The 11,220-nt window shown below is 33.3% G+C and overlaps 1 pseudogene; it reads left to right on the top strand.

The window, feature by feature from the left end:
- Positions 1-2,015: 2,015 nt before the first annotated feature.
- LOC135636347 (aspartyl protease family protein 2-like) overlaps positions 2,016-11,220 on the top strand; it is a 10,632-nt pseudogene continuing 1,427 nt past the window's right edge.

Here is an 11,220-nt window from a genome sequence, read left to right as displayed (position 1 = left end):
ACCTTGATGGGAGGAACTCTCCAAACAACTTATCCTAGACCCTCTGCTCTCGTCTATAAATAGATAGGACCTCTAGGGGCTAAGGGGTATCTGATAGACAGGACCTCTAGGGGTTAAGTATGCATCTGAGTAGTGCAACATCTGAGTAGCATCACCGCAATTGAGAGATTAAGGTTTTTCTCTTAATCTCCCTCTCCCCTAATCCCCTAATCCATCAATCTAGGTGGTCCTGTGAAAAGATAGGAAGAGAGGAGAAGGATCTAGTTCTCTTTGCAGATCCTTGTAGATTGATATTTCAGATCCAAAGATGGAGCGCTTGTAGATCAGGTAAGGTTTATTCTTCTGAACAACAAGAAATGTACGCATCGTAATATTGTTAGATCCAATTTATTTGATTTCAATCTTGGCATAAATTTTTTTTCGTATTACAAACAGCATGATTACAGATTTTATGCTAACAATTAGTATCGGAGCTAAGTTCTTGAGATCAAATATATTAGATCTATTATTGCTATTTACAATGATTCATTGGATGTTATTGATCTGTTTTTTCTATATGATTTGCTCTATTACTGATTATAAGCAATGTATAATTTTATGTTTGATCGATGAATTTATTGTTTACTATCATCGATGTTATTGAGACGATCATCTCTGTTGATCGTTGTCGAAGAAAGGGTCGTGTACCACCCCGCAGTTGCGCATCACGATTGCGCGCGGGCAGCGGCACCACGGGCATCCCACATCGCCTGTGAACCCGTGGAAGGGCGGTGGCCGCAGATGGCGGCAGCCGCTGCCCCCGTGGAAAGAGGGAAGCGACAGCGATCGCGCCAAGGCGACGGCCAAGCGCGGGCAGGAACCGCAGCGGCCGCGGCTAGCCGTGCACACCGTCCGCAGGCAGGAAAGGCCGCAGCGGCCGCGCGCAAGCAATGGCAGCGCCGCACACAGCGTCGCAACAGCCACGCGCGAGTAGCGTCCACAGGTGGCGGCGGCAAGGCAGATTAGGGTTTTTGGCATAATTACGATTTTGACCTCGAGGCTAAGGTTTTACAAAATTATGATTCTGCCCTTTGCAAATTTCGTAATTCCAGTTTATGTTATATCAACATATTTACAGTTTTACGATCGAGTCTATTTTTATCAAATTACAGTTCTACCCTTTGTGAATTTCTTAATTTCAGTTTATATCCTATCAAATATTTACAGTTTTATCATTATGAAATTGAGAAATTTGGTTTATATTCTCAATTATAAAATTGATAAATATGATTTATTATTATGATTGAATTTAATCATGGTTATTTTTTGGTTATTTTATTGGATTTAAAGTTTGATTAAAAAAATATAAATTATGGTTTACTTTATAGTTTTCTCATATGAATTATTGATTATACATGTGTAAATAAAATCTAATTATTATTTTTAAATATTTATTTAGTTATTCATATGTATATATTTGAAATTATGAAATAATGTTTATCGAAAGGCAATGAAGACATGATTTATATGTTATCATGATTATCATATGAGTTTTCATTAAAGTTCAATAATTATTATGGTTATTAATTATTAAACTACTTAGCATTAATGTTTAATAATTATTATGGTTATTCTTGAATTGCTTGGCATTAATGTTCAATAATTATTATGGTTGTTTGAACTACTTAGCATTAATGTTCAATAATTATTATAGTTATTATTCTATTATTAAACTATTTAGTATTAATGTTGAATAATTATTATGGTTATTATTCTATTATTAAACTACTTAGCATTAATGTTCAATAATTATTATGGTTGTTATTCTATTATTGAACTACTTAGCATAAATTAAAGAAATTTGATTAATATTATTTGTAATTCATCTTCTTAAGTTTTATCTGACTTGTAGCTGCCAAAGTGGCCTTGGATGATAAACTTTTGCGATATAAATTACAATAAAGGTCTTATCATTTATAGGACATTTTAGATTGTATTTTATATTTTTGTATTGGTCCTACAGCCACCAAAGTGACATGGACCGGTAATTTATAAAATACATTATGAAATTAGTCCTAAATAATATTAAATAAAAATAATATTCATAATGATAGTATGAATCAAGATAAAGAAATTTAGTGAATATTATTTGTGATTTATCTTCCTAAGTTTTATCTGACCGATAGCTACCAAAATAGCCTGGGATGATAAGCTTATGGGATATGAATTATAATAAAGTTTATGTCATTTATGGGATATTTTAGACTGTATTTTATCTTTTTGTATTGGTCCTATAGCCACCAAAGTGACCTGAACCAATAATCTATAAAATACATTATGGAATTCATCCTAAATGATATTAAATAAAATAATATTCACGATAGCACATATAATTATGAGATTTAGATAATCCTAAAGGAGAATCTATTTCAAATAATTATGTGATGGGGTAGGATGATACTGTTTTGGATATTCTTACAATTTAGGATTGTATACCCAAAGGTAACAATAATATTTCACAAGGATGGTATCAGTCCTCCATAAGTGATTTTAAGTGAACACTATATATATCAATATTTCACCCAAAGATGAAATATAGATGATATCAAGAGTTTTATATTTTGTAAACTCAAAGCATTAATGTTATATTATTACTATGGCACTTCCTTTATTGTGTTTCTGTAAATGTCCTTTTACTTTCTGAAATAAATGGCTTGAGCACATACAAGTTGTATTGAGTGAGTGAGACCTTGATCAGATTAATTGAACAGAACTACTGAAAGTTCTGTGAAATAAATAATTGAGGTGACTGATCAAGAAAGGTATGAAATACTCAATTTTATTATACTTATACTTAAGTATAGTTTACAACTAGCGCATAAGAATATCTAAGGATCAATTTAAATTATCTGATAAGTCATTAGTTGATACCTTACTATGATAGTATTTAAGGAATTTAAGATTATATCCTCAAAATAAATGATAAAGCTGTAATGATACCGGGAAGGGTAAAATTTCAGAATGGATTTTGAAAGAACACCGATTGAACAGTTGTCCAGATAGAAAATGTCACAGAAGGTAATGAACGAACTCTTGAAGAAACTTTGGTAAAACGTAAAATAGTTCACCACCAAGTTTAAAAATCAAAAGGGATACAGAAGATCACCACCCTAATGATAATAAGCAAGGATACAGAACTGAAAGCAAAAGACTCACCACTCAAGGACACTTCCAAGAGATACAGAGTTCACAAGAGCACTCCAAGAGAGCTTCTGCCAATATCCTTCGTTTTCTAAAAGTTCTTTCTAAGTCCTAAACACCAAAATAAATACTAGTGCATTAAACAACCCTTCATGCATAGGAAATTTCGAAATTAAGTGTTTACAGCTACTAACCAACTATTTTAATGCACTCATTGGTAATGAAGAAATGTTCACAGCTGCCAACCAACTCCTTTAATGCATTCCTTTGTCTTAAAGAAAAGCACCTTGAAACAGCTTTAACTTTGTGCAAAGAATATGCTGATGAGCTGTCATATTATAGTGTACTGAGATAAAGATTATGAGGCATCATTATTGGCTGAAAAAGATACTAGATCATAATCAAGGCTCATATAATCAGATTGTAGTAAATTAGACACTCCCGTGTCAATCTCCCCCGGTTGAATGAAACTTGTCCTCAAATCTTCATTTGATTCATCAACATGATTATAAAAAGGACTCAAATCAGCCACATTAAATGTTGGGGATACTCCGTAATCTTCAGGTAGCTCTATCTCATAAGCATTTCGACCAATTCTCTTAAGCACCTTGAATGGACCATCAGCCTTTGGTTTCAATTTTCCAAATTTTCCCGGCGGAAACCTCTCCTTCCTTAGATGAATCCAGACCAAATCACCTGCATTAAACTCTACAAGTTTTCTGTGTTTGTTAGCAGCTTGCATGTACCTCTCATTTTGTTTCTCAATGGTTGCTTTCACACCCTCATGTAGCTTCTTTATCTGCTTAGCTCTTTCATCAGCATCTCCACTAAATTGCTTTGTTGTAGAATGAGGGATTAAGTCCAAAGGACCAGCAGGATTAGCACCATAAACTACCTCAAAAGGACTCTTACCAATACTATGATGCATAGAACGATTGTAGGCAAACTCAATTTGTGGAAGAATGACATCCCATTGCTTAATATTCTTGCCAACATAGCTTCTAAGCAAATTTCCCAAGCTTCGGTTTGTTACCTCAGTTTGCCCATCGGTTTGTGGATGATGCGAGCTGCTGAAATTCAAAGAAGTACCCAGCTTCCTCCAAAGAGTTCTCCAAAAATGACTAACAAATTTTGAATCTCGATCAGACACCATAGTTCTTGGAATACCATGCAATTTAACAATCTCCTTAAAATATAAATCAGCAATATGAGATGCATCATTTGATTTATTGCATGGAACAAAGTGAGACATTTTTGAAAATCTGTCAACAACAACCATGATAGAATCCTTGTTCTTTTGAGTTTTTGGCAGTCCTAAGACGAAATCAAGACTCACATCCTCCCATGGAGCATTTGGCACTTGCAATGGAGTGTACAAACCAGAATTTTGACTTCTTGTTTTTGCCAAATGACACAATCGGCATTGCTTCACATGTCTATCCACATCTCTGAACATTTTAGGCCAGTAGAAATTTGATTGAACAAGAGCTAGAGTCTTGTCCCTGCCGAAATGTCCTCCCAAAACACCACCATGAGCTTCAGCTAGAATTACTTGTCTCAAAGAACAAGATGGAACACATAAAGCATTAGCTCGAAAAAGAAAACCATCAAAGATCGAAAATTGTTGACAGGAACATGATTTGCAATTCTGCCATATCGAGCCAAAATCCACATCATTCTCATATAGATCTTTGAATGTGTCAAATCCAACCACTTTGACTTCCATTGCTGATAATAAAGAATGCTTTCTGCTCAATGCGTCTGCAACTACATTTTGAACACCAGATTTGTGCTTGATTGTAAAGTTGTAAGATTGTAAGAACTCCACCCAAGCTGCATGCCTCTTGTTTAGCTTGTGCTGATGATTAATGAACTTTAATACCTCGTGATCAGAATATAGAACAAATGGCTTGGCGAGAAGATATTGACTCCAATGAGACAAAGCTCGATAAATCGCATAAAACTCCTTATCATAAGTAGAGTATTTCTTTCTCGTATCATTCAGCTTTTCACTAAAAAATGCAATGGGCTTTCCGTCTTGACTCAAAACAGCACCAATTCCCACATTAGATGCATCACATTCAACTTCAAACACATTGTCAAAATTTGGTAGAACTAAGATAGGAGCTTCAGTAACCTTTCTTTTCAAAAGCTCAAAAGCATCATTAGCCTCATTAGTCCATTTGAATTTATCACATTTCAGACATTCGATAATTGGAGCGACAATAGAGCTGAAACTCTTGATGAATCTTCTATAAAAAGATGTTAAGCCATGGAAACTCCTCACATCATGTAATGAAGCAGGTGTTGGCCAATTGAGAATAGCTTCAACCTTGCTTTGATCCATCATGATTCCATCTTTTGAAACAACATACCCCAAAAACACCACACTAGAAGTAAAGAAATCACATTTCTTTAGATTAGCATAAAGTTTTTGCTGCCTCAAAATAAGAAAGATCTCTTTCAGATGACTCATATGATCCTCTTCACTCTTGCTGTACACCAATATATCGTCAAAATAAACTACAACAAATATTCCAATGCATGGCTTAAGTATGTGATTCATAAATCTCATGAATTTGCTAGGAGCATTAGATAGTCCAAATGGCATAACCAACCATTCATATAAGCCTTCTCTAGTTTTAAACGCTGTTTTCCACTCATCTCCGGGCCTCATTCTTATTTGGTGATAGCCACTCCTCAAATCAATTTTAGAGAAAATATAAGCACCACACAATTGATCAAGTAAATCATCTAAACTTGGAATAGGAAAGCGATAGTCCACTGTGATTTTGTTGATGGTGCGACTGTCCACACACATTCTCCAAGAACCATCCTTCTTAGGCACTAACAAAGCAGGAATCGCACAAGGACTCATGCTCTCCCGGATTAACCCTTTTTTAACCAATTCATCAACTTGCCTTTGAAGTTCTTCATGCTCCTTGGGACTCATTCTATATGCTGCCTTATTAGGTAGAACAGCCCCAGGAATAAGATCAATGTGATGCTGGATATCTCTCAAGGGTGGAAGGCCATGTGGAATCTCTTCCGGTATAACATCTTGAAATTCTTCTAGGATTGGTTGCATGATTTTCGGTGTCTCCTTATGTTGTTCGTTCTCCTCTACTACCATTAGGGCCAAAACATGACCGCCCTTGTCCAATTCATATCTGCATTCTCTATAAGAAATAAAAGCACTAACTTCCTTCTTTGGCGCACTGATTTCGGAAGGTTGTAATGGAGCTAAGATAATCTTCTTTTCATTCACTTTAAAAGAATAAGTATGTTTATAACCATCATACAACACTCTTCTATCATAATGCCAAGGTCTTCCCAATAGTAAATGACAAGCATCCATAGGGGCAACATCGCACCACACTTTATCTTTATAATACTTGCCAATAGAAAATGAAACTAAACATCTTTTAGTTACCTTGATGTCATTTCCTTTTTGCAACTAACATAATTGGTATGGATGTGGATGAGAGATCGTATCCAACTTCAGCTTTTGCACCATCTCCAAAGAAACCACGTTCTCAAAACTGCCACTGTCGATGATCACCAAGCACACCTTGCCAAGAGAAGTGCATTTAGTGTGAAACACATTTTTTCTCACCCAACTTTCATCGTCGGCCACATATGACACTTGTAAACTACGTTGCAATACAATAGACAAACCATGATCAGCATAAGTAATCTCTTCCTCATCATCATCGTATTTTGGTTCGTCGTCAGCTTCATCTTCGCCTCCATCACTATGATCTTCAACCAAAGTTACAATCCTCCTATTTGGACAATCCGAAGCAATATGCCCAAAACCATGACATTTGAAGCATTTTCGGCCACTTGGGGTAGAAGAATTAGGTATTTTTTTGTTGCCAGCAGACTCTTCACCCTTTTCTTGCACCTTCGATATCACCTTGCTTTGGACAGTAGGCTTGGAACTTCCTCCTTTTGTGTAGCCTTCTTTTGAGCCATACCGAAAACTCTTTTCAAACTTCTGTTGCTTTTCAACTTTTAATGCCAGCTTGCTCACATCATTTAAAGACCAATATGACTGTAGCTGAACAACTTTAGAAATCTCATACTTCAGACCTCCTAAGTATCTTGCAATTGTTTGCTCTTCCGGTTTCACAAGCTCTCCTTTTAACATCAAATTATCAAATTCTGCAGTGTACTCCTCTACACTAAGATCTTTTTGCTTGAAATCATGTATTTTGAGAAAGATCTCTTGTCTATAATTATCAGGTAAATATTTTCTCTTTAGCTCCCTTTTCATTTTCTCCCATGTAACGATCTTACTCTTCCCCTCATGTTCTCTTTGTTTCTTCATATTTTCCCACCAAAAAGATGCATTCCACTTGAGTTTGAGTGCCACAAGTTTGACCTTCCTTTGTTCTGGTGGTTCATGAAAATCGAAAATTCTTTCTACTATATTAAGCCAATCGATAAAGTCATCAACATTTATTTTACCTTCAAATTCGGGAATATCAAATCTGGGATTATATTTATTCTGCCACTCGTCTTTGACTTCATTTCTTCTCCGATAGCTTCTTGACTCCCTTGGAAGATGAGGTGTTTCATCATCAGAAGTAAACTCTCGAGCATCATTTTCATGCTGGTTGTGTCTACTTTGAAGTTCGTCGATTATTTCATTTTTTTCTTGTAGGCTACGCAGCAATTTTTGTAGCTGTAGCCTCAACGACTCAGCGTCATCTCCATGGTCGCTACCTTCACCAACTACACCTTTTCCATTCCGCCTTGCCATGATCTCTAGCCTTTAGCTATGATACCAAACTGATACCGGGAAGGGTAAAATTGCAGAATGGATTTTGAAAGAACACCGATTGAACAGTTGTCTAGATAGAAAATGTCATAGAAGGTAATGAACGAACTCTTGAAGAAACTTCGGTAAAACGTAAAATAGTTCACCACCAAGTTTAAAAATCAAAAGGGATACAGAAGATCACCACCCTAATGATAATAAGCAAGGATACAGAACTGAAAGCAAAAGACTCACCACTCAAGGACACTTCCAAGAGATACAGAGTTCACAAGAGCACTCCAAGAGAGCTTCTGCCAATATCCTTCGTTTTCTAAAAGTCCTTTCTAAGTCCTAAATACCAAAATAAATACTAGTGCATGAAACAACCCTTCATGCATAGGAAATTTCGAAATTAAGTGTTTACAGCTACTAACCAACTATTTTAATGCACTCATTGGTAATGAAGAAATGTTCACAGCTGCCAACCAACTCCTTTAATGCATTCCTTTGTCTTGAAGAAAAGCACCTTGAAACAGCTTTAACTTTGTGTAGAGAATATGCTGATAAGCTGTCATATTAGAGTGTGCTGAGATAAAGATTATGAGGCATCATTATTGGCTGAAAAAGATACTAGATCATAATCAAGGCTCATATAATCAGATTGTAGTAAATTAGACACTCCCGTGTCATGTAAGCTCAAGACTCATAATATTTTGAGTACTACTCAAGGAGTAGGTAACATTAAAATAAGGATGAAGCGTAAGTTCACCTCAGTTCATAATTGCTATATAAATTTATAAACGAATATCTTCACAATAAAGTATTACTTTTGTAGCAAATAAAGTTACGTGAAGAAGAAATATATGTATAATTATAACCTTTGTATGGTTCAAATCAAATATTACAGATATTATTGATGGATTAATTTAATGCTTCGTCATATGTTACCAATAATAGATATTTTTATTAAAATAAAAAAAATGAAGAGAGATAAAACCAAAAGAGAATGAGATATTTATCAATGTAGAGAATCATCGTAAAGTGAAAGCGATATTAGTTTGTATTTATCGCTTATATCTAAAAATGATTCAATTTGATAAATCTTGAAAATCCATGTTATGTTTTTATAATTCTGGGAATTTAAGTTCTTTACCTAGAATTGTTATAATATTATTTCCCTTTTGGTGGTTGTAAACTTACTGTGATTCAATAAAATTAACCTTTGAATTATGTATAATAGTCTAGGTGGGATTAATATGAATCATAAGTTTACAATGATCCTATAATTAAATATTGAAGTGAAATATAGTTTTATAAACTCTTTGAGGTTATGTTTATCACTCTATGCTTTTGTCTCATTAAAAAGAGATATTTTATCACCATATAAATAATTTATTGAGATATAATTATATATATCTAATTCATGTAAAGTCTATGACCGTTTACACTTTTGAAGTATATATAAATGAAGTTGATAGACAATTAGATAGAAAAGTCAAGATCATGATATCTGACAAGAGTGATAAATTTTATATTATTTATAATGAACCCAATTCTTTTGCTAAATTCTTAGAAAAATAAGGTATATGATTTATCAGATGTGTTACAGTAGAATATGATTGCTGAAAGATATCATCGTACCTTATAGATATGGTTAAGAGCAATGATAAGTTAATCTTTTGTACCCAAATCAATGTGAGAAAAAGCTCCAAGGACAACTATGTATATCTTGAATGGTATTCCTGGTAAGTAAATTACATGACTTCTTTCAAGTTATGAAATGATAGGAAACTGAACTTAAGATATTTATATATTTGAGATTGTCTTATGGAGATAAGGATCTTCAACTCACATAAAAGAAAATTAGATTTAATAATTATTTTTGAATATTTTATTATCTATTCAGAAAAGTTTAAAAGGGGTACATATCTTATTGCTCTAATCATAGTATGAGGACAATTAAATATGGTAACATAAGATTCCTATAAAATAGCAAATCAGTGAGAGTGAAAATCTCGAAATTTAATTTTGATATAAAGGAGATACAAGTTAATACTCCTTTATTATTTGAGAGATTATTGTTACTCAAATCATTAAATGATTTGATAAAAGTGAATAACAAAAGAACATTATTAAAGTCCCACATTATATTGATATCACTGTTAATAGTCTTGTAGAACAACCATAATTGATAACTTTGAGAATATCTCAAATGGGAAGGAATCATGTCATTTATGGTTATTATGTTGTATATCAACAAGAATTATATTATGATATAGGAATCAGAATGGTTCCCTTATTTTTGTCACGGGTCATGAAAAGTAATGATTCTAAAAAGTAATATGATGCAATAAAAGAAGAGTTAAAATCAATAACCAGAATGGTGTCTGATAAATTTATCGAATTATCCAATAATTGTAAAAGAGTCTATTATATAAATGTGGCTCAAACGACAATATCGAACGATATAATAGTCAAACTTATGGTTAAAAGTTTTACTCATAAGGAATGTATCGACCATAACGAGATTTTTAATGAACTCGTTAAGAATCATCATGACATTAGTGATTCATTATGAGTTTAAATTATATCATAATGATATAAAAATATTTTTAAAAGATCTAGCTTTATATGGGTTACTCTAAATGATTTACAAATAAAATGAAAGAAATATAAAGTTTGATATGCAAATTCAAAAATCCATTTATGACCTTAAAAAACTTCAAGGTAATGATATATAAAGGTTCTTGATATCATTATTTTAGATTTAAGATAAATACTATTAATCAATATTTATATTAATGGGAGCAAGTTTATTGGTCTTATATATGGATAATATTTTAGCTTACTAATAGTGATCTTGATTTATTATACTAAATCAAGAAATTTGTTACTAAGAGTTTTAAGATGGTTGATATGAATGAGACATCTTATATTATTAACATTGAGTAATTCAAGGATATACCTCAATGATTATGAAGATTGTCTTAGAAAGGATATATCAATTGAGTCTTGAAAAGATTTTAATATACAGCTTTATTCAGTCAATCATAAAAGCAAATTTTTAATCAATAGTAAATACTTGAAAATGACTTGAAAAGAATCTGATAAAGAAGATATTCTTTGTATATGCGTAGTTGGAAGTCTATGCTCAAGTATGTGTTAGAAAAGATATCAATTTTTACAGTTAAAATATTGGGTATATATTGGGAACACTAAAGGACTACAAAGAAAGTAATAAGATATCCGGAAGGGACAAAATATTATATGCTCAC

This window comes from Musa acuminata, chromosome BXJ3-4, assembly GCF_036884655.1.
Source record: "Musa acuminata AAA Group cultivar baxijiao chromosome BXJ3-4, Cavendish_Baxijiao_AAA, whole genome shotgun sequence".
NCBI classification, from domain to species: Eukaryota; Viridiplantae; Streptophyta; class Magnoliopsida; order Zingiberales; family Musaceae; genus Musa; species Musa acuminata.
Note: the sequence above shows the minus strand (reverse complement) of the source record. Positions and strands in the feature narration are given on the sequence as shown.